This window comes from Diabrotica virgifera, chromosome 5 (genome assembly GCF_917563875.1).
Source record: "Diabrotica virgifera virgifera chromosome 5, PGI_DIABVI_V3a".
Classification (NCBI taxonomy): domain Eukaryota; kingdom Metazoa; phylum Arthropoda; class Insecta; order Coleoptera; family Chrysomelidae; genus Diabrotica; species Diabrotica virgifera.
In genome coordinates, this window is record NC_065447.1 from 131,356,898 (window position 1) to 131,382,945 (window position 26,048).

Genomic DNA, 26,048 nt, shown 5'->3' on the forward strand with positions numbered 1-26,048 from the left:
TCAATAATTATTCAAAGGTCATTGGAATGCCCAATCAGATCAAACTATCCGGTGTCCTGCGTGCAACACCAATAATTAATGTTTATTTAAAAAAATTCCTGACGCCGTGGTGGTTAATCGATTTTAGTTTTGCAAATTGCAAATGAAAGGTACAGTACACTTCTATAGGCAAAAAAAATTCAACTTGCTATCTGCTTTATTTTCAGTCCTGTAACAGTTTGAAAAAATCAATTTTTTTTGCGAAAGCTGGATTGCAAAATTTATTTTGCAAAATCTATTGAACCGATCTTAATGAAATTTACAGTATTGTTTAACTGTATCATATAGTTTTTCTGAGTGAAATTTGAAGGTCCTATGTTTAGCATAAATGGTGACTATTTTTTAAATTTTCAATCAACTCTATATTGTAGAAAATGTAATTACACAACTTTTATGTCAATACAACTTTTCTCGGAAATTAATACTCTTAAAGTTATAATCAAAAAACCAAGAAAAAAATCGAATTTTTCCTTCATTTTTTGACATTTTGATTATTTAAACAATGTTCCGGACCTTTTTAAGAGGGAGGATAACTCAAATATTATTATTTGAGTTATTTTCAAGCAATTTCTGCAAAAAAAATTGAGTCACCTCTCAACGTCCAAATGTACTAATATTTTTACAGATGCGCCCTGGTCTATTGTTATGTTGATTCAAATTTACGGAACCCGAGTTAAATAACAAAAGAATAAACAAAATTTACACCTTACAGACATTAATATTATTTTAGAAATCGACTTTTTCATTAGCGAAAGTAGGTACATAACGCAATTAAACTAAAACAAAATATACCTATAACATTTTAAAAACAGAGATAATATTATATTTATAATAATTATTATCAGATTCACCACAAGTATTCATTTCATTTAAATGTTAAAAACCACAAAACAAAACCAAATTAAAGCAAAGGTATAACATCAAAAATAAAACTTAAACAAACGGATCACTATGAACAAACAGCTGATTTCATGACGTCACAGTTCTTTTAAAATTTTGCCATGGGGAGACAAAGGTCTAAATCTAGCAACACAGGTTGGTTAATCTATTAAATGCATTTTGTAACAAAAATATACTCAGGAAGACCGAAACCTGTTAGAAATGGATAATGTAATTATACACGTGGAAGATTCAAACATTGCACAATGTAAGGAGGAGAGAAAAATAGTAGATTAAAAAAATAACAAAAAAAAATGATTTATATTTTTCCACACTGAATATCATAAAGGTGTTTCAAGCGATATACTCAAATCGAAAAGTACATATACTCACTCCTTCTGGGAGACGACTTATAGCTGCTTTCCGAAAGGAGGAGTTAAACATACTGGGGTGTATATATATATATATATATATATATATATATATATATATATATATATATATATATATATATATATATATATATATATAAGTTGTTCAAGAAAAGGGATGAGGTTTGTACCCCCAGAAAATTTTCTTATTCCCCATTTGTGCACGGGAATAGGTTTTGACGCAGTAAAAAAGGAAGGAGAGGCAATAGGTGTAGAAGAGAAGTGTTGAGGCTCCTCTTCATCTTGAGGATTTCCCAGTTTTTCCTCCAACTCGCCAAAAAGGATGGATACGTCCATTTTAAATTTTTGCTTGGTCTCCTCTTCCTTTTCATCTGAAGCGGCCATGCGACGTGCTCTTCCGGATAGATGGTGAAAACGATCGGAAATAGTCCGATAGCTAGGAGTTGCACTAGTACCAGTAAAACCCTCGACCAAAGTTTTTAACTCCTGATACGTTTTCTTAGCGTCTTTGACATCCTGCGTAAAAGCCGGAGTCAACTTATATTCTGGGGCTGTCTTCTTTTCTTCAGTAAGCAACCCTCTCAGTGATTTCCTACGCTCCGCAACATTTTCGGGCACTGTAGAACCTCTAATGATGAGTTCGTAAGCAAATTCCTCCGTTTTTAGGTGGTTGGGATTGAAAGGGAGAGGCATGATTAACAACGAGAAGATAGTTGAAAAATCTGAGAGGATAGTTGTAAAAGAAAAAAGACAGAAATTCACAGCGGGCGAAGAATAAAGAATACAACGATAGTAACTACAATTCAAAATTAATTAAAGAGAGTAAAATTTAAAAATAGTAAAGATAGTTTTAAAGATAGTTAAATAAAATTAATTCAGCATAAGAAAATGTAAGTCCTGAAAATTTAGTATTTTTGGGACAAACGGTATATTATAATCCATCCATCCAATGGCACTACAGCCCAAATCGAGCCTTGGCCTCCTTTAATAAGCTTCTCCAATCATTTCGATTTACCGCTGTTCTTTTCCATGAACGCGTTCCCAGGAAGTTTCTGGCATCCTCATCGACTTCGTCTTCCCATCTCTTTTTAGGTCTTCCAACCGGTCTTCTTCCCTGCATTCTTGCATTCAGCAATTTTCTGGGGATTCTATTCTCATGCATGCGGACCACGTGCCCTGCCCACCGTAATCTCTGTAGTTTAGTGTGTTGTGCTAGAGTTGGTTCGCTATATTGCTCGTATATTTCTCTATTATACCTAATTCGCCAGTTGTTATTTTCCCTTATTGGGCCCAGTATCCTACGTAATACTTTTCTTTCAAACACATCTAATGCATTGGCAGATTACTGTGTCACCACCCATGTTTCGCAGCCATAACTTACTATGGGCCTGATTATTGTTTTATATACCCGGAGTTTTGTTTTCCGGTGTACGTCTCGCGATTTGAATATGTGGCCCATCGCGAAATATGCTTTATTTGCCAGCACAAGCCTTCTATTTATTTCCGGTTCTTCTTCACTGCTTGCAACCAGATCCATTCCTAGGTACGTGAATCTATTCACAGCGGGCGAAGAATAAAGAATACAACGATAGTAACTACAATTCAAAATTAATTAAAGAGAGTAAAATTTAAAAATAGTAAAGATAGTTTTAAAGATAGTTAAATAAAATTAATTCAGCATAAGAAAATGTAAGTCCTGAAAATTTAGTATTTTTGGGACAAACGGTATATTATAATACACTATCACATTAAAAATTTATCGCAATAATAAATATTAGCGACAAAATATTTTATAGATATCATTAAATATGGGTTGCTAATACCGGCAAAAGGCAATTAAGCAAAACGAACATTTATCAAAGAAAAATAAAATGTAAAAACTAGTATTTTAAGCTACGCCATTAATGTTGAAAATAGACAAAAACAGCAGAGTGATTATTAATATCTACTAACGAATTAAATTGAAATTGTAAAATTAAGATATTTTAAAATTTTTAGCGATAAAATTCTGCAATATAGTTTAAAAGTAAATTTCTATTTCCTGCATCCTGACTAGGATAAGCGCGAGAAAGAATAAACAGGTTTTATTGGGCGCCATTTTGTAACATCCTGATCATAACAAGACCAGGGCATTAAGCAACACCACACTGTTGGGAGAAACGATGGGAGGAATTCCTCGAACATCCCTTAGGATATTCAAAAGAAAAACGTCCACCGTTCCATCCATCAGAATGGTGCTCTGCCCGACTGCTCAGCCCTGGGTTCGTTCCCTGTTCATTCTTCCTTCACACCCATCCCAGAAAAGGTACAGGAAATAAAAAGTCTACCTAATCATTTTTAAATACGCTATTTATTGAAATATAAAAAAAACTTATTAACAAAAATCATTTTTATTGTATACTGATAACCAAGTTAATTTTCAAAGCCCGTGACCGAGACCCCGCTGGTAATCGGTACAAAAGTTATAAAGGTAAAAATTTACTCAGCTTTAAGTCCTTCCGTCACAGTTCCTAAAGGAGGTCCCCAATCCCTGTAGAATTTGTCGTCGCCGGCAGTTAAGGGAAGTCTAGGGCTACGTTGTTGGGCTGTCTTGTCTCTGTAGGGCTGTCTTGTTTAATTTATTCTACTGCATCAGGATACGGTTGTAAGCTAATTCGCTCTCCAAGGTAGCGGTAGAAGGTTTTCTTTTCCAGGTGCTTGATTAAAATCTTCTTCCCGAGGTAGGGGCCATTGTTTAACGGCCTACACACAAACACGATAATGTATGCCAATATTGTGCCTGATTTACGTGGCAATGGCAAAAGGGAGCTAGTACAAATTTTTATCGCATTAAATAGCTTCGAAGAGATGTACTAATTGACTTGACGGTAGTAGGGTCGCTTCTAGAAATATATAGTCCGAGGGACAAATACCAAGCGGAGCTTGGTGTAGCGTTCAATCGGCTGATTGAAACGTTACAAATCATACAAGGGGATCATTGTTTAAATAATTAAAAAGGGGTCATTTTTGCATAAAAAAATACTTTTTTAACTGCTGAGGTAATTCACTTATTAATGAAGGTCTATAGGATTTTTTTCTGCAAAGTTAAAGGGTAAATCTTTCACATAAGACTTACTAAATTAAATTTGACCGCATATTTATTTAAATAATTGTATATAAAACTTTAAAAACAAATTTGCAAAAATTTATTTTTAGCGTTTTAAATAAGCACTATAAAATATCTTATTTTACAGAAGAAGTTGCACTGTGTTACCAGTATTAAGCAAAAAAAATTGGTTGAAAAATATTTAATATTTTTTGAGATATTGAACTTGTTTATTAAATGTTACTCTATTTTCAATTGCAAAAACGCGGTTGTTGCTAAAGAAATATTCACCTGCGCAAGATCCCATTATTTTTATTTTTATGTATATTTTCGATAAATGTATTGATAAATTCAAATTTCAATTTAACTCCCCCCTAAAATGGCATTTGAAAATTATTCAAATTTGTTTATAATTTGTTTTTTTAATAACGTCGCGGGGATTAAGTATTTTGAAATACCGTTTCAATAATTGGGTTCCTGGGAATTTTTTACTAATTAACAAATTTTTCTTGTCGTTTTTTTTTCTTCTTCTTTTTTTCTTGGAGTTATATTACTACGGGCCCTTTAAGGGTTAAATTTCATTAAGATTGTCGAATTTCTGAGTTGTAGATTCTAGACCTATAAATATTAAGATTTAACTAAAATCTCTTAAATAAAATGTGGCTACTTACTGAGTTACAGGGTGTTTTATTTAAAAATTTAAAAATTATTGTTACCAAGTACTTTAAAACTATTTGACGTATCCTTATCATACTTGGCAGAAAGTGTGGCTATTACACATCCTACTAAATTGTGATTAATAAACGTTTCTAGCTACTGCCAGAGGCGTACGACAGGGGATAGTGAATGATTGACCCTTCTGAAATTCTACGCCACTGAGTGAATTACTATTTTAGCAAAATTTTTCGATTCCCAAATACTTTGTATGTAAATAACTTTATTGGTATCGATAAAGTCATCAGTTTGCGAGATATTGGAAGTTTAAAATGAATGAATGAATGAATCAAAATAATTATGCCGTTTCATTTTTAACGTCCAATATCTCGAAAACTAATGACTTAATCGTTACCAATAAAGAGTATATTATTTACATAGAAAGTATTGGAGAATCGAAAAATTTTGCTAAAATAGTAATTCTCTAAGTGGCGTAGAATTTGGGAAGGGTCAACCATTCACTATCCCCTGTCGTACGCCTCTGGTATTAGCTAGAAACTTTTGTTTATCACAATTTAGTAGACTGTATAATAGCCACACTTTCTGCCAAGTATGATAAGGATACGCCAAAGAGTTTGAAAGTACTTGGTAAAAATAATTTTTTAATTTTTAAATAAAACACCCTGTAACTCGGTAAGTAGCCACATTTTATTTAAGTGATTTTAGACTAATCTTAATATTTTTAGGTCTAGAATCTACAACTTAGAGATTCGACATTCTTAATGAAACTTAACCCTAAAAGGGCCCTTAATACATATAATTCTATGAAAAAAAGAAGAAAAAAAGATAAAAAATTTTGTTAATTAGTGAAAAATTGCCAGGAACCCAATTATCGAAACGGCATTTCAAAATATTTAATCCCCGTGACGTTATTAAAAAAACAAATTATTAACAAATTTGAATAATTTTCAAATGCCATTTTAGGGGGAAGTTTAATTGAAATTTAAATTTGTCAATACATTTATCGAAAATATACATAAAAATAAAACTGATGAGATCTAATACAGGTGAATATTTCTTTGACAACAACCGCGTTTTTGCAATTGAAAATAGAGTAGCATTTAATAAACAAATTCAATATCTCAAAAAATATTAAATATTTTTGGACCAATTTTTTTTGATTAATACTAATAATATAGCGCAAGTTCTCCTGTAAAATAAGATATTTTATAGTGCTTATTTAAAACGCTAAAAATAATTTTTTGCAAATTTGTTTTTAAAGATTTATATATAATTATTTAAATAAATAGGGGGTCAAATTTAATTTAGTAAGTCTTATGTGAAAGATTTACCCTTCAACTTTGCTGAAAAAAGTCACATACCTTCATTAGTAATTTAATGACCTCAGCAGTTAAAAAAGTAATTTTTTTGCAAAAATGACCCCTTTTTAATTATTTAAATAATGATCCCCTTGTATGATTTGGATACTTTCTTGAAAATATCTTTTGTACCCACCTAAACTTTGATATAAAATTTGTTTCAACCTGTACGAATTTACATTTTGATTTACATGTAGTGTAATTTTATTTTACTAGACTACTACCTACGTTAAAACCTTTTATATCTAGACGTGGAAAACCAGTTTATATCTTGTCGGACAATGGTACAAATTTCATAGGATCTTATAATGAATTAAAGGATTTAGGTAACTTTCTTAAAATCAATCAATCCAATATATCAGATGTTTGTGCGAATAATCAAATTAATTGGCAATTTATACCAGTATATTCACCTCATTTTGAAGGAATTTATGAATCGGGTATTAAATCTATGAAATCTCATTTGAGAATAGTTATTTCAAATTCACATCTTACTTATGAAGATTTCAACACTATTCTTGTTCAGATAGAAGGTATCCTAAACTCTCGCCCTTTGATTCCAATGTCCTCTGATCCTTCCGACCTTATCCCAATCACTCCTGCCCACTTCTTGATTGGAAGCTCAATGGAACTGAACCAATTCCAGAAGTTGACTTTACAGACATCAAACCCGGGAAACTTGATCAATTTCAAAGACTCCAACAGATTCGACAGCAATTTGGCGACGATGGTCTTTGGAATATACAGGGTGTTTGGTAAAGAATGAGCCATAGCTTAACCTTAGATTCCCGAGGTTAAAATAGGTCGATTTAAACTAACTTACCTTAGTACAAAAGTTGATAATAAGCGAAATACAGGGTGTCAAAGTTAAACTTTTATTTTATTTATTTTTGAATATTTCTTGAGAGGCATAGGACAACAACACGAAATTTGGTAAGTGGTGCTGGTACTGTACACCCTACTAAATTATGTTAAACAAACGTTTCTGGCTACTACCAGAGGCGTATGACGGGGGAACGCGAATGGTTGAGCCAATGGTTGAAAACGAAGGAGCATAATACATTAATCAAAATAAGTGTGCCTTTTCATTTTTAATTATTTTCTATGGGAAATAAGCCAAAATTTTACTAAAAAAATGAATTTATTTCATTTTTAACTTCAAATATCTCGCAAACTGATGACTTTATCGATACCAATAAAGTTATTTACATACAAAGTATTGGGGAATCGAAAAATTTTGCTAAAATAGTAATTCACTCAGTGGCGTAGAATTTGAGAAGAGTCAACCATTCACTTTCCCCTGTCGTACGCCTCTGGTAGTAGCCAGAAACGATTATTTAACATAATTTAGTAGGATGTACAGTGCCTACATTTTCTGCCAAGTATGACACGGATATGTCAAATTATTTTAAAGTATTCTTTTTTTAAATAATTTATTCTTCATTTAAAACTTTAAGAACTATGTGTGCCCGGTACTATAAAACTATTTGACATATCCTTATCCTTTAAGAACTATGTGTGCCCGGTACTATAAAACTATTTGACATATCCTTATCCTACTTGGCAGAAAGTGTAGGTACAGTACACCCTACTAAATTATGTTAAATAATCGATTCTGGTTAATACCAGAGGTGTACGACAGGGGAAAGTGAATGGTCGACTCTTCCCAAATTCTACGCCACTGATGAAACTGCCATTTTAGCATAATTTTGAGATTCTCGAATACTTTCTATGCAAATAATATACTCTCCATTCGTAACGATAAAGTCATTAGTTTTCGAGATATTTGAAGTGAAAAATGAAAATGCACACTTATTTTGTTTAATGTATTCATTTTACTCCTTCATTTTTAGCTTCAAATATCTCGAAAACTAATGGCTTTATTGTTACGAATAAAGAGTATGCTATTTACATAGAAAGTATTGGAGAATCAAAAAATTGCACTAAAATAGCAAATCCTCGAGTGGCGTAGAACTTGGGAAGGGTCAACCGTTCACGTTCCCCTGTCGTAACCCTCTGGTAGTAGCCAGAAACGTTTGTTTAATATAATTTAGTTGGGTGTACAGTACCAGCACCACTTACCAAATTTCGTGTTGTTGTCCCATGCCTGTCAGGAAATATCCAAAAATAAATAAAATAAAAGTTTAACTTTGACACCCTGTATTTCGGTTATTATCAACTTTTGTACTAAGGTAAGTTAGCTTAAATCGACCTATTTTAACCTCAGGAATCTAAGGTTAAGATATGGCCAATTTTTTACCAAACACCCTGTATATCCGAACTTCAGAGCCGACAAAAATGTAAAGTAAATACATAATATGTCGAACATTCAGCTTGGAGATTTAGTCCTTATAAAGGATAAAGGACAGCACCCGTTAAATTGGTTGATGGGTCGTGTTCATTCTCTTCATCCTGGACCAGATGGTGTAACCAGAGTGGTTACTTTTCGCACTTCAAAGGGTCTTACCAAGAGAGCAGTTAGTACGATTATGTCCGCTTCCTATAGTAGTCTGGGCTGATATTATCGGAGAATAGGCCATTTTTGGGAAAAGTTATTTACCAGCAATTTTATTGCTGGAATCGAATCTCATGATTGTATATATTAATAATATAGGTATGCAAAGTCCGCAGATAGTGTGCTACTTTTTTATAAACAAAATGGCGCCCGAAAATCGTGTTTTTTTCAATTTTTGCTCTATAACTCCAAAGATTTTAACTGTACACCAAAAACACTCAAATAAAAATTCACCGCAATTCAATTCTGCATAGAGACGTGTGTTTAGGATGCCCACGTGCAACCTTGTGTTCCCAAATGAATAAAACTGCTGACTAAGTGGACTGTATATATTTTTATTACTAAGACATGTGTGAACTCTTTGAAGACAACAAACAGACTAACTAAAAAATGAATATGTCGCTAATAAGCCATATATGCACGCAGGCAAGGCCGTCTCAGGACATTTCATTAAATATTGCAGCGAACATGCCGCCCCTCCTTGAAAGCACAGTCTTTCAAGATAACTAAAACTAAAGTTCCTATTATATCAACAAAATAATGCAACAATATAACCTAAAACCAAAAATGATGTCCTAAAATAAACGAAAGTTTCTCTTTCCCCTATGTCTAATTATCCATCGGTAACACGCAAATTTTTGCCACTGCACGTTTAATACAGTGTCCATTACTCGTTTTGGGCGTCACTACCCGCACAATACCGTCTTTTCCAGGATGCATCTCCATTACCCTTGCCAAAGGCCATTTCATGGGTGGTACCCCACTCTCCTCCAAAATTACTATTTGTCCGGGTTTAATCTGGTCAGCTGAAGAACGCCATTTATTTCTTTCTTGCAAATTTGCCAGATAACCCTTGGACCATTTACTCCAAAAATTTTGCATCATCTGCGTTACCAATTGAAACCTTTGAATACGACCCGGATTCAGATGTAGAATGTTCTCCTGCTGCAACGCCACCAATGGACAGCCAATTAAAAAAATCAGGAGTGAGAACATTAAAATCAGTAGGATCCTCGGAAAGAGGGGTCAAAGGACGGGAATTTAAGCAGGCTTCAGTCTGCGCAATTACCGTATTCAAATCATCATAGGTGAGACTAGTGTCCCCAACAACCCTTTTTAAATGATATTTTGCCGATTTTACAGCTTCCTCCCATAAACCACCGAAATGTGGAGAATAGCTTAGTATAAAATGCCAGTTAATAGACAATTCAGATAAGTATCTAGCAAAAGTACACTGATTTACCCTATCCCGTAAAAAATTAAATAAATCCTGAAAGTGGTTGTTAGCCCCTACAAAGTTACTTCCATTATCCGAATATATATCCCGTGGTAAACCCCTTCTGGATATAAATCTTTTAAAACAATTCAAAAATCCCTGCGTAGTTAAATCATTGACCAACTCCAAATGACAAGCCTTGGTCACCAAGCAAACAAAAATACACAAATACCCCTTAATAATTTTTTGCCCTCTAAGCTTATGAGCCCTTATATGAAACGGACCTGCATAGTCAACGCCACACCGTTCAAAAGGTTTACTAGGAGTTATGCGACTAGCCGGTAAATTTCCCATTTTTTGTTTAAGATGCAATGCCTTTGCCCGAAAACACGTTATGCACTTACGTAATATATCCCGAACCACGCTTCTACCCGATATAGGCCAATAGGTTAATCTCACAATATTTAATAACGTTTGCGCACCCGCATGCAAATTTCGATAGTGTTCGTTTTGTATTATGAGTTTTGTTAACTTATGTGATTTCGAAAGTATAATCGGATGCTTTTGGTCGTACCCTACCTCAGCATTCTGTATTCTTCCTCCTACCCTTATTACACCCGAATCATCTAAGAATGGATTTAAATATATTATTTTACTTGAATTCAAAACCCCTTTTGATTTTTTCAGAGCTTGCCAGTCTTCATAAAAACTCCGTTTCTGCGATAATATTATTAGTCGTCTCAAAGCTGTTTCTTGTTCGTCATTTGAGAGAACCTTACTTAACCCTTAAGTACTAACACACCGTCTCTCAGACGGCATCGTTTGTTGAAAGTGGGATATTTCCCTTCCTATAAAAATTTGAAAGTCGTCCGTTTATGACTTTTCAAGTTGGGTTGTTATTTACTAGTATTGAATTCGGCAATTTGATGCAGGTTGTTATTCGAAAGATATTTAGACTCAAAGTGTGATTTCCGTCTAATAGACGGGGTGTTAGTGTTTGTGCCCAGTTCGTAATTAAACATAATGTGCCCCAGTTCGTCAAAAAGTTCAAATAAGGGGATAAATACTATGATGAAACTCTATTGAAATGACTTGATGAGGTAGAAGACGACGTAAGCGAAGTGGGATCAATTTGTGATGAAAATGTTGCCACTGACTACCATTGCTACACTGTACAAATTTTAGTGTTTGTCAGTTTTTTTTTGTTTTAATATTTTTTAAAAAAAATTTTATTTGCATATTTATTACTCTTTGTTTAACTCGATTATAAATTTTTATCAAGATTCTTTAATTTGTTTCATTTTTATCACACTTTTTTTCAGGAATAAAAAGTCACACAAACAATCCCTCCATTCTTGTTATAATGTTTTGTATTTTAATAAATACAGAAAAACTAGATCAATTACTGTGTTTTTTAGATAAGTAATACTTTCAGTAAGTCATCGAAATATTTTTTGGCATTATAATATTTAACAAAAGAAAAATAACCAATAAAATGTGAAACCCGTCTGTCAGGCGGTTAGTTAGTGTTTGCGCCATTGATTTAAGATGTTAGTACTTAAGGGTTAAAACCCTTTGTTCCCTTTTTAATTTAGAATTTTTGTAAAATCTAAATATCCAACGTATTACATTTTTTAACCGTTTAACACCAGAATATTTACCGAATATGTCCTGTACCACAATTGGAGAAAATACCAATTTTGGCTTTCTAATTTCTGGCAGCTCCTCTACTTTAAAGTCTGATTCTGTTTCAAACCACATTTCTTCGTGCAGTCTTAAAAAATTAGGACCATCCCACCACAATCTAAAATCCTTGGATTGCTCTGGTTCTATCCCTCTTGATAAAACATCCGCTGGATTTATCTCTGACCTAACATGTCCCCAAGAATTTTTATCCATGTATCCATGGCAATGCTATCGTGGAAGCCGTCCAGAGTCTTATCTTGGTAAACCTAATATTTAAAGATTTAATTACCTCTTTAGTCAATTTTGCTCCTAAAAGAGCAGCACATAGCTCCAGTCTTTCCAAACACGCAGACTTCAAAGGAGACACCCTAGATTTTGAACAAACGAAATTTACATTATCCATACCGTTAACATCCGTTGATTTTTTCCAATAAAATTTTCGATTTATTTTTAATTCTTCCAGAGCCGTTATTTTATCCCTGAGCCTGCTACAGGACGAGTAAAGTTCCTGAGGTAATGATTCATCCCATCCTAATTTCATCTGCCATAATGTTTGTATTATTAATTTTACCCTGATCATCACTGGACTAACTAGGCCAAGTAAATCGAATACTTGAGCTACGACCGATAGAATGCCTCTCTTGCTCACCTTATCTTTTCTTGTATCAATCGTAATACTAAAATATAAAACATCTTCCTTTGAATTCCATAATAATCCAAGTGTTTTATTAATCCCATCTTCCGCTAGATAATATTCTATATCTCCTACCGAATTAAACTCATCCATAAGAACCTCTGGATGATTTGACTTCCATTTTCTTAATGGAAGACATCCTGAACCCAAAATACTAATTATTTCCCCTTTTAAACCTCTATCTTCTTCAACCGTGTTTGTACCCTTTATTAAATCATCCATATAAAAATCACGAAGTATAACTTGACTTGCCCTTTGATATTTATCCCTCTTTTCCCTAGCTAACTGTAATAAGCATGGAACCGCTAAAAAACTATATGGAGCTAACCCGTAGGTGACCGTGTTCAACCATAAACTCCTACTTCATTTTTCGTTGAAAATTCCCTTGGAATTCCTTGAAATTCCTCGTTTGAATCATAAATCAAAATTTGCCGGTACATCTTAGCTATATAAGCTAAAATGACTATAACATGTTCCCTAAACCCAGTGCCGGTTTAACACAGTCTGCCGCCCGGTGCTGATACGGATGCCGCGCCCAGGCTCAAAAATATTTCTTAACTTTATTTCAATTAATAATTAAAACCGGTATAATTTGACTTAAACTTTCAATTGCTGTCAGCAGAATTGCTATTTTATTTTTTAATCAAACGTTATTCGCGTTCAAAAATTGCAATTTCTCGATTTTTTGAAAGTTCCACCGCGTTTATCTCGAAGACTATGCATCCTACGAAAAAACTTGTAAGAACATTTTTTGCTTAGAATTACCCAAGAAATACACAAAAATGTTTTATTTTGCGAAAAATCGATTTTGTGTAATTCCTCAAGTTCTTTGTTTATAACAATCTTATCGACATCCGGATCAACTGTTACCCAAAAAATTCGTGTTCTACGGGTCAAAATACATAAAAAAACTTGGGTAAGTCCATCTAAATAAAGGAGCCCGTAGCACCCCCTCCTGGACACAGCACTAATTTGTTTATAAGCCAAAAAATTGTTTATAACTTTAAAACATTGCTGAGGCTGCTTAAATAATCCGATTTCAATTCTGTAAAGTGCATTAGATAGGTGGAGTACTTCTTTATATGTAAAAAAATTGACAAATCTTTGTATGTTCTAGTTTTTGTTGTGCAATATTTTAAAAAATTTTAATTTTTTAAAAAAAGTTTAGATTGCAAAATTATTATGGAAAATCTAGTAAGTTAATTTTAATGAAATTTGGTGTACGGTCTTAGCACATTAAAAAAATTTTCTAAGCGAATTAGGAATGTTCCAAATGTAACCTAAGTGATGGAAAATAATTGAATAAGGACAGGTTTGTTTTGCCCCCTTATTTTATATTTATTGCTATTTTAAAGCAAGGGTGATAAATTAAGACATTTTTAACAAATCGCATCTGATAGAAAATTGAATTATCTTTGTTTTATTCCTATAGAACTTTGTTCTAAAATGAATAGTTTTTAAGTTTTAAGCAAAAAAAGTATAAAAAAACGAAAAAGTTTTGAAATTTTTAAATATTTTATTTTTTTATTAATGTTCCGGGCATACTTGAGAAGGAGCATAAATTAATTATTATTAACGAAGTTATCACCTAACTTTATCCGCAAAAATCTGAATGCCACCTCTCACATCCACCTAAAAACAGATTCTTACTGGTCTAATTATATTCTTAAACGCTGTAAAATGATATAATTTTACGGCGCGCGGCATGTTTGTACGTTATCTGACATTTAGATAACATAAACTGAACACAGTGCATAAACCATATATAGGTCTGGATCCCGCGTATGAAAAAAAAGTTGATTAATAGCAAGCTGAAAATTTGTTAATAGCTTAAGGGTGTCTAGTCGAATAAACTTTGATATGTGTGAACACTGGAACAGGGGTAGTTTTAATTGTGGAACAGGTTAAAAATTTGGAACGGTCACAGCACGAAAACGGCACATTTATTTTGTCCGACAGAACAGACTTAAACTCTTCGAACAGAGATTAAACTCTCATGCAAAAATCAGACTGCTATTTATCACCAAATGGGCCTTTTAATGAGTGGAACATGTAGAATGTGTCAAATGACAGGAATTATGACAGGTAATAAATAGCAGTCTGATTTTTTCATGAGAGTTTAATCTCTGTTCGGAGAGTTTAAGTCTGTTCTGTCGGACAAAATAAATGTGCCGTTTTCGTGCTGTAACCGTTCCAAATTTTTAACCTGTTCCACAATTAAAACTACCCCTGTTTCAGTGTTCCCATATACCAAAGTTTATTCGACTAGACACCCTTAAGCTATTAACAAATTTTCAGCTTGCTATTAATCAACTTTTTTTTCATACGCGGGATCCAGACCTAATAGGTACGTCGACGTTAATAATAATTATTTATTTATAAATTATTGTTAAGTTTTCAAGTTAATGATAAACCAGAAAAAATTTTATTATTATATCATGTGGATTTGTATGCAAATTTTATTTTACCATAATCATATAATTTCGGAACAGCACGCGCTTCGCGCGTACCGCCCTAGAACCTTCAACCGCCCGGTGCTACAGCACCCAAAAGACCCCTGGTTAAACCGGCGCTGCCTAAACCGTAACAAAATATTAAATAAATTATCCTGTAACTTAGGACCCGTCATTAAATTATCGTTTAGCGCGATTCCCGAATCGCTAACCACAGACCCATCAAAAACAACCCTACATTTTGTAGTGATAGAAGAATCATTGAACACCCCGTGGTGACAACGATAATAAGCAGCTCCTGAGACTTGATTCTCATCCTCAATCTTGGACATGATTCCTGAATATATTCCTTCATAAAATCATGATATTGCTGCTTCATGTCGGCGTTCCGTTCTAATTTCCTTTCCAAATGATTAAATCTTTTTAACGCCGTGTCATAAGATTGGCCCAACTTATCCACATTATCCTTAAATAGATATTTCACAATAAACCTGCCTTCCCAGTTTCTCTCCCTAGAATTTTCAAATAATTCCTCACATCTTCGTTCTTCCGCTGTATGAGGTGTAGCTTCCTCACATTCATCCAAGCTCCGAAACCGTTCTAATTGTGCTTCAATATTTTTATTTTCCGTAAAATTGCAACTTCGTTTTTTGTGCTGGGCCACTAACCCCTAGTATTAGCCCCGATACAATCAAACCCAATTTGGTTTTTTGAATAAAAGGTCCCTCTTTATTCAACTTGAACCGCCCTGTACAAAGTAAGTCCCAAAATACAGTTGCTCCAAGCAGCAAACTTATTTTATTTGTTTTCCAAAACTCAGTATCTGCTAGAGTAATATTTTCCGAAATTTTAAAAGTATTTACTAAATCCATGCTATGTGACGGTAGACCGTCAGAAATTTTATCAATGGCTAAGAAACAACCGTCCATTTGAAAACTATTACATTTAGACCGTACCGTTAAGTTAACCGAATCCCTTATGCTTGCGCAATTGTGCTCTATCCCTTTTACCGGTATATTTACTTTAAAGGACTTTAGTCCTGTCTTTTCCCATAATTCTTTAGTCATAAAGTTTGATTTTGAAGCACCGTCTAATAATGCTTTACAGTCACTTAATTTTTCCGATTTTTTCCATTATTTGTAACTGTTCCGTAGATAATAAAATCTCCCTTGAATTCGTATTTTCCGATATCCTCACCGATTTGTAACTGTGAACAATATCCTGTTCACAGGTTCGCGTACCTTCTGTATTTCCTTGAGCCCTCGAATTTTCATTATAATTATTTCCCGAATTATCCGCTGTGTTAACAGTGCTTTCCCTATTGTTGTTATTACCCGCATTAATCCGATTTACCGTATTATTTGCCGTGTTGTTATTATTAACCTGATTTCTCGTATTATGTGCCGTTTTAGCAGTGTCTTCCCTATCATCATTATTACCCGAGTTAATCCGATTTACCGTATTATTTGCCGTATTATTATTATTAACCCGGGTTCCCGTAACCTCATTTTCCGTAACCGTATTTTCCGTAACCGTATTTCCCGTAAACCGTATTTCGTAACCTGTTCCCGAAAAAACAGGTACCGTATTATTATCCGTTTGTGGTGTCCCGCGACTAGCCACATTTGTATTTACCGAATCCGAAATATTTCTACCGAAATTCCCTGAAATATGTGGCAGAATATTATGTTTTCTACCACAAGCACTGCAACCTGGCATAGTACAGCCTTCTACCCTATGATTCCGCCTTTCCGTTTGAGCCCGATTGTCCCTATTTTTTACCAATGCTCCTCTTTCCGTTGGAGCCCGATTATTCGTATGTTTTAATAATGCTCCTCTTTCCGATGGAGCCCGATTTTCCGTGTTTTTGCTAATACCCGCATTTTTAGAACCATCGTATGAATTTTGTAATTTACCCTCAGCTAACGCAATAATCCTAATATAATTATCTTCGAAACTAACCCTTTCATCTAATTGTTTCCCTGAACTGTCTAATATTTCAATTATTGTCTGAATGTCTGCAAATTTATCCCAATTTTCTTCACATTTCGATTTCCGAAGACGTAATTCTATGAATTGCAATTCATTATCCCTTATATTATTTATAAATGTTTCAAACCGGCTTAATTGACCTTTAATTACACCCCTTCTAGCAACTAAATCTGTTAGATCACCCATTATAAACCAAAAATAATTTATTAAAACCAATAATTATTAAATCAACCAAATGTATTATCAAATTAAATTCTCCAATTTTAAACTCCGGAAATACAAGTAATTAAAATCAAAATTTACTACCTATGACAAATGAATAACATGCAATAAACACAGACCAAATTATGCTGTTTTTTTCGAATAAAATTAAGGAAAATATAAATAGGATATTGGCTCACCCACTGTTAATTTTATTATCGTCGTATACCATGCCGCTATTAGCTGAAACCTGATCCGCTTATTCCAACTGCCGTCTTTATGATCTTTGTTTTCCGTCCGTTGAACTTGTAAAGCAAAACACTTAACCGTCTTGAGTCCCACTTGTTGACTTCACCCAATTTGAACCAAAACTATTCACTTATTACGTCACCGTCACCACGTTGACGATGTATGTCTTAGTGTAATCTAATTAAAACTTAACTGCTCCCTTGACCAATTTACATCGGCACTATAGTGAAATTTGATCTGTCTCGAATGGACCAATGTTTAGGATGCCCACGTGCAACCTTGTGTTCCCAAATGAATAAAACTGCTGACTAAGTGGACTGTATATATTTTTATTAACTAAGACATGTGTGAACTCTTTGAAGACAACAGACTAACTAAAAAATGAATATGTCGCTAATAAGCCATATATGCACGCAGGCAGGGCCGTCTCAGAACATTTCATTAAATATTGCAGCGAACAACGTGTTTTTTCCGATTTACTTCGACGAAAACTTTCCCCGGAAAAAGCGGGTTTTTCCAACAAAATCTTTAATTTTCAACTAAACTTTTAGATAAGTAATTGTTAATCAATAATTAAATAACTTGGTAATGTAAAAGTACTTTTTGTATAGATTATAATTCCAGAAGCCGATGGAAATTGAATGAACAGTTTAGCAACAATTGAATTGTTAATTAAAAATTTACGGTCGCTATAATAACGACAATAATTATGATGCATAAGAATAATTATGATTTTTTCATAAAAAGACACTATACCTATCTAATGTACTTTACAGAATTGAAATTGGACTATTTAAGCGGCCTCAGGAATATTTTAAAATTATAAAGAATTTTTTGGCTTATAAACAAATAGAATATCTCGGGAAATATTGAACTAAATTAAATTGTAAAAACGGTATTCGAAAAACAGCGGCAGGACGCTTCTTTTAAAAGAAAAAACGTTTAATTATGATGAGTAGTTCCTGAGATACAACCGGTCAAAGTTGACCGGAATTTACGGCAAAGATATAAACAATAGGATCATAATTTTTAAACCATCACCTTTTTATTTTTGTCCTCTTTCTCCACACCAATTTTCATATCCTTAAAATACTCATAACATATATTATTATAATAAAAACTATCGATAATACGTGTGAAAATTGCCAAAAATAGCAAAATTCCAATCAAAAATTAGGTTGGAGAAACTGTAACCCTCAAAGTTCAAAATCGGTATACGTTAAAAAAATGCATTTTCTCGGCTTTCCATGGAGCAATTTCCTTCATTCTTTTTTTTGTTCCCAAGTAGCTCGAGTAGAGCCATCGAACTAACGCATTATTAAATGTCAGACTTGCTTTTGTTTTGTTATAATAAATTAATTTATTTATTATAACACAATATGTTAATTTGTTTAAATAAAAATTGTTTAAATAATTATACAGCTTTCAAATGAGAATATTTATGTTTTTAACTTTAAAAGGTACACTTGTAGTAAGTTTATCTAAAAAAAAAGCCTACAACTGGAAAAAATATGTAGTTTTCTGTTCTTTCGGAAGCCGAGAAAATGCATTTTTTTAACGTATACCGATTTTGAACTTACATTCTTTTATATACTTACATTATTTTGAGGGTTACATTTTCTCCAACCTAATTTTTGATTGGAATTTTGCTATTTTTGTCAATTTTCTCACGTATTATCGATAGTTTTTATTATAATAATATATGTTATGAGTATTTTAAAGGTATGAAAATTATTGGTGTGGAGAAAGAGAACAAAAATAGAAAGTTGATGGTTTGAAAATTATGATCCTATTGTTTATATCTTTGCCGTAAATTCCGGTCAACTTTGACCGGTTGTATCTCAGGAACTACTCATCATAATTAAACGTTTTTTCTTTTAAAAGAAGCGTCCTGCCGCTGTTTTTCGAATACCGTTTTCACAATTTAATTTAGTTTAATATTTCCCGAGATATTCTATTTGTTTATAAGCCAAAAAATTGTTTATAATTTTAAAATATTTCTGAGGCCGCTTAAATAGTCCAATTTCAATTCTGTAAAGTACATTAGATAGGTATAGTGTCTTTTTATGAAAAAATCATAGTTATTCTTATGCATCATAATTACTGTCGTTATTATAGCGACCGTCAATTTTTAATTAACAATTCAATTGTTGCTAAACTGTTTATTCAATTTCCATCGGCTTCTGGAATTATAATCTATACGAAAAGGGCTTTTACAACATTATCAAGTTATTTAATTATTGATTAACAATTACTTACTGGAACGGGTACTTCGGAAATATGTTTCAATCGACTATTCCACGTATTAAAAATTGACAAAACTTTGACGGCATCGGTTTCGATTCCAGAGTCGGACGTTCGTAGTTGAGTAGGTACACTTTCCGGAACGACCGGGCAAGAGATTTGAAATGAAACTTGAACTGATCTCTCGGAATAGGTATTTTTTTCATACCATAGAGAAACGAATCGGCGGTGTATGTTTCTATTCCAACATCTCACATCTGTTTATTGTGATGGGTTCAAAAGAATTTCAGGTCGATACGGCTGTAACAAATTTCTAATTTATGACGGGTAAAGTTGTCATTTAAATCTGTTAATATTTTGACTTTTTCGCATTATGCTTTTATTTACATGACTATAATCTAATCGATCCTATCTTCTGTAATAACTTAGTGTCTTCATTTTCCATTTGCATAAACGAATTCTGAATAAACCTCGACTTTAGGTAATTTAAAAAACCATAATTACATGTAAGAAAAATTAGTTTTTTTGATTGTTAAATATATTGAAAAATTGATATATATATTTGCGAATTGTAGGAAAAACATAGTAAGAAATATAAATATATTTAAAAATCAAATTAAATACATCCTTTAGATTAAAAATACAAAACTATAGGTACTAGTTTGATCGTTTAAATTTGATACAGCGTAAGACAATAGTGGCACAACTAGGAACAATTTAGGGCGATCGATATATCGTCTTTTCACGTCGGAATCAGAAACTCGCATTAGGTTTCTGGAATAGGTATATGTTTGGAATGGGTTCGGTTCCAGCCTATTACCGAAAAATGCTATTCTGTACCATTTCTAAATTACTTATCTAAAATTTTAGTTGAAAATTAAAGATTTTGTTGGAAAACCCCGCTTTTTTCGGGGAAAGTTTTCGTCGAAGTGGATTGGGAAAAACACGTCTCTATACAGAATTTAATTGCGGTGAATTTTTATTTGGGTGTTTTTGGTGTAAAGTTAAAATCTTTGGAGTTATAGAGCAAAAATTGAAAAAAACACGATTTTCGGGCGCTATTTTGTTTATAAAAAAAGTAGCACACTATCTGCGGACTTTGCATACCTATATTATTAATACATACAATAATAAGATTCGATTCCAGCAATAAAATTGCTGGTAAATAACTTTTCCTTGTATTTTGCTAATTAGCCCAGAGTATAGACACAGTGCAGTGATAACTGATGAACAATATCAAAGTGTTTACTATTTTTTGAACTCTATTACTAAATTAAATGTTTAGTTTTTAGTAATATTATATGATTATGTTTGTTCATTTATTATTTGCTTATGTTCTTAGAGCTCTCGGATTCGCTTATTGCGGTGAATCACTCCGCATTCCACTTGTATGTTGTCAAAGTTTGTTGTATGACTTGGCTTTCGTTACAATTTTCTTCCACTCATTTCGATATGTGCATAGTTCCCTCCAGTTTCTCACTTCCAGAATTTTGATATCTCTTATGACCTGGTCCTCCCATCTTTCTCTGGGTCTTCCCCTTGGTCTTTCAGTTTCTGGTTTCCATCTGGTGATCTTCTTAATCAGTAGGTCGTTTTTCCTTCTCTCTATGTGTCCCGGCCATCTCAGGCTCTGTGCTTTAATAAATCTAACTATATCTTCTCCCTTCATTATGCCTCTTAGTCTATGGTTCATTCTTCTCAATTCTCCGTTGTCAATTCTTATCGGGCCCATAATCCGTCTGAGGATTTTCCTTTCGAATATTCTCAATATTTCTTCATCTTTTTCCGTGAGGCACATTGTCTCAGCTGCGTACGTAACTGCTGGTCTGATTGCAACTTTGTATATTTTCAGTTTTGTATTTCTGGATAAGTTCTTGTCCTTCAGAAGCGTATGATATCTCCAGTATGTTTTGTTGCCTGCTAGTATTTCTTTCCTTTACTTCTTCACTTCTCTTGTTTTGGCCATTCAGTATTACTCCCAAATATTTAAATTGTTGGACTTTTTCAAAAGTGCAGTTTTCTATTTTGATTTCTCTCGTCCTGTTATCTTCTCTTCTAGAGCAGAGTAGATATTTTGGTTTTCCTTCGTTAATTTCTGGACCTCTTTTCCGTGCTTCTTTTGTCAGGATTGTTACTGCTTCTTTTAATCTTTCCTTGTCTCTTTCCATAAGAACTAAATCATCTGCATATGCAAATATTTGTGTTGAGCAGTGTTTAATAGTTCCTTTAATTTTGCTGGCCTTTACTGTTCCTTCTACTGCTATGTTGAATAATGTGGTTGACAGGGAATCGCCTTGTCGTACTCCTGTTTCTATTGCAATTGATTTTGTGCTACCTTCTTCTGTTGTTACTTTAGCTCGAGATCCGTCCATGGTCATTAGAAAAATCGCTGATTAGAAGGAAAAAACAAGCAATTGGACTTTTAAGTCCTAGGTTTTCACCCATCGTGACCGGAAGTAGAACCGGAAGTTGATATTTATTGAACTCTTTGTGTAACTTTGCGTCGATTGATATACAATTTCACTAATTTTTGAGTCATTTTTGCCAAACTTCCGATCATAATTTTTTAACCAGAAATGACATCAAAACTAGTCAATAATTTTGAGTCTTTTTTGCAAAACTTCCGGTCATAACTTTTTAACCCGAAATGACTTCAAAACCGGAACTAAATATTCGAGCTACACTTTTCCATATGCGAAGATTGATATATCACATGTACCTACTATTTCTGCGACTCTAATGTGGTACTTCTGGCTACACCTTTTTAACCAGAAGTGATATAAAAACCGGAAGTGTATATTTATTCTCGACTTGCTAAGACGCATCGAGTAATACATCACTTGTACTATTTCGGCGAGTTTAAAATAGTAATTCCGGTTGCAATCCTGGAGCCGAATTTCAATATATTTCTCACCTTCAATGCCATCATTGAGTTATAAGCTCCAATTCGACGCCTCACAATGTCATTCTATCAGTTCTAATAACGTAGGAGTTATATTCGCGGACAGACAGACAGTCGAAATTTTCACAACAGAAGAAGTACAAAAACAAATATTAAAAACCTAGGAAACGGAAAAGCAGCAGGAGAAGATGAAAAAGCAATGGAATTACTAAAATACGGAGGAAGAGCATAAAGAAATAAACCAACTAATACAACAAATTATGGACAAAACTGACTACCAGACGATTGGAACACAGGTATTATAGTACCTATAGCTATAATATATGAAAAAAAAAAGGAGATCGGGAGGAGTGCGAGAATTAAAGAGCAATAACTTTATTAAACACCACATATAACATTCTAGTAAACATACTAAACATGAGACTTAAATAATGCGCTGAACGAATATTAGGAGAATACCAGAATGGATTCAGACCAAGGAGGTCGATGATTAATTTCACACATACAATGAAACAAATAATTCAAAAATCTAGAGAATACAACAGAGAAATTCCCCGAATATTCATAGATTTCAAAAGCGCTTTTGATATAATCAATCGGACGAAAATAATGGAGGCGCTAGAGAATGTTGAAATCCCAGAAATATTAAGACAAATTATGCTAACAGTAAGCCTAAAGAACACCAAAGCAAGGATCAGTTTCAACGAACAACTTCTACGGAGATAAATGTAAATAAATTAGTGAAATAAGGTGACTCTGTCTCCCCGACACTATTATTTAATCTGATATTGAAAGTAATCATAAGGAGGACAAACTTGTATGGGCCATTCCACGAACATACGCCTGTTTTGGATTACTTCGACAACGAATATTTTACTGTGCAACCTAAGAAGTACAAAAGTAAATGGCGCTAATAATTATTCCAATAAACAACAATGTAATTTGCAATTTACTTTCGTTCTTCTTATTTTGTACAGTAAAATATTCGTTGTCGAAGTAATCCAAAACAGGCGTATGTTCGTGGAATAGGGTATATCCTCCTTTAGCTACTTGGGAGTAACAATATGGAAAATTGGAAAAGAGAGAACAGAGGAAAGAATTCTGAAAGGCAGAAAAACATATGGAATGATTAGAAATCTGTTAAGAAACAAGACAAGTATAATATGAACCAATATAATACCTTAATAAGACCTGTTGATACATATGGGATGGAAACAACGACGATTAATAAGAAAGAGGAACATAGCATTCCGAAATTTGAACGAACAATAATGAGAGCAATACTGGACCACATTGTAATAAGAGAGGGAGAAATAATAATGAAAACAAATGCCGAAATTGAAGAAACAATTAAAATTGAAGAAAAAAATAAGAGAGAAAAAGTCAGATACATAAAATCAACCTAACGCAAATACGGGACATTTAGGCGTCCCGAGAGACTTTTTCGGGACACCGGGACAAATTGTTAAAAAACGGGAAAATCCCGTTTTTTCGGGACGTTTGGTCACCCTATTGTAAGTCATTGCTCATATTGTCATCACCATGACAACGCGAAAGTTAAGGATACTTGATTATATGAAAGTGTGCCAAAAAACCCATTGAAAGTGTGCGAAAAAGTAAATCCCATTTAAAATACATTGTTACTTCACGCACACTTTAAACCCTTCGCGCACTGCTATCTATAATGACAGTGTTCACAAACTAAAAACTTATACATAATATGACATAAAGTAGATAAAAATTATTTTGAACCTCCCAAATATAAATTTTTGTTCTCAATCCTGTGGGATAAAATTAAACAAATCACTATTCCCAAATTATATGCATGTAATTATGTATACATGTATTATATGCATGTAATAGGTATAACAATAAATAATAAACAAACTAAACAGATTATTCTACAATAAAATTAACATAAAAAATAAACAAATAGGAAACAGAACATATTTTGAAAACTAGTGTTTATATTTTAAATCTTCTATTTTCAATAATTTCATTTTTTTCTTCAAAATTATATATAAAAAAAGTATACAAGGATAATGACTTTTCAAGTAGATGATCGATTACGCAGCAACATTCTTCCATGTTTAAATGCACGAATAGCTACTAAACTAACATTACCAGATTGTAAAATGGTTACAATACTGATATACACAGCGTGCCCGCGCCGTCTCTGGAGCCGTCATTCCTTCAAAATTTTCAGTCCCGAACGATAGCGACAATCATTTTTCGTTACCAGAACTAGAAGTGGTAACGGAGTATAATAACGTGCAACGGATTCAAATGTATTCACATGTAATCTCGCCAATATTTTCGTGCGTCTAGTTGGCTATTTACTGAATTAGGTAGGTACTACGTATTAACAAATATTTGTTGGTAAAAAATATAGATGGAATTATTTCATAGTAGTCATAAAATATTTATTTGCAAGATTTTTAACTGTTACCAAAGGTAACAGTGGTTACATGGCCGCTTCGCCAGTGGTTTATCGTGTTAAGACTGACTCAGACGGCAATCCTGTTCGTTATAAAGCACGTCTGGTTGCACGCGGTTTTATGCAACAACGTGGAATAGACTATGAAGACACTTCGCCGGTTGTGCGGTATGACTCAGTGCGGATTTTGTTATCGTTAGCAGTGGAAAAGGATCTTAGACTTGCTAACTTTGATGTACAGACTGCATTTCTATATGGTGACCTTTGGTAGGGGAGCCCAAGCGGGGATTTTTGCAGTTACTCGAGCGCGTCAGATTATCATATGGGGAGAAACCTGGTACCCTGCAAATGTATATCTACCATATATTGGCTCACAGTGGAGTTCGTTAAGGGAGGCCGAAAAAAATTTATCCTTAAAAAAACTCGAAATTGTCAGATTAAGATAAGGTAAGTTAAGTACACGCAAAAGAGTGTATATTTCAAAAATCTGACGATTTGAGCCGGGCGTAAGGAAATGGGTGAGTCCCAAAGTTTCACAAGAAAAAAGCGAATATTTCGCGAAATCAATGACAGATCGAAAAACTAAAAAATATGTACTCAATATTTTTCAAAAATCTATCGAACGATACCAAATACGACTTCCCACGGAGAGGGGTGGGGGGTAAATTTAATATTTTAAATACGAATCCCGCGATATTTCGCGAAATGAACATCAGATCGAAAAACTGAAAAATACACTTATCCAATATTTTTGAAAAATCTATCGAATGGCACCAAACACGAACCTCCACGGAGGTGGGGTGGGGGGTTACTTTAAGATCTTAAATGGGAGCCCCCATTTTTTTATTGCAGATTTGGATTCCTTACGTTAAAATAAGTAACTTTTATTGGATATATTATCTATAATCTAAAAAACGATTGTTGTAAATGGAAAATTAAATTAAAAAATGGCAAGCGCCCACTAAAATGGAAAACTTTACTTAACTTTTTTTTTGGTTTTAGGACCTACTCTTCACAACCCAATAGGTCCC

The 26,048-nt window shown here is 33.5% G+C and overlaps 1 protein-coding gene across 10 annotated transcripts in view; it reads right to left on the reverse strand.

Moving 5' to 3' along the window:
• The window catches only part of LOC114343065 (uncharacterized), a 618,263-nt gene that overhangs the window by 152,427 nt on the left and 439,788 nt on the right, over positions 1-26,048 (reverse strand). The gene's annotated exons all lie outside the window — the stretch shown is intronic.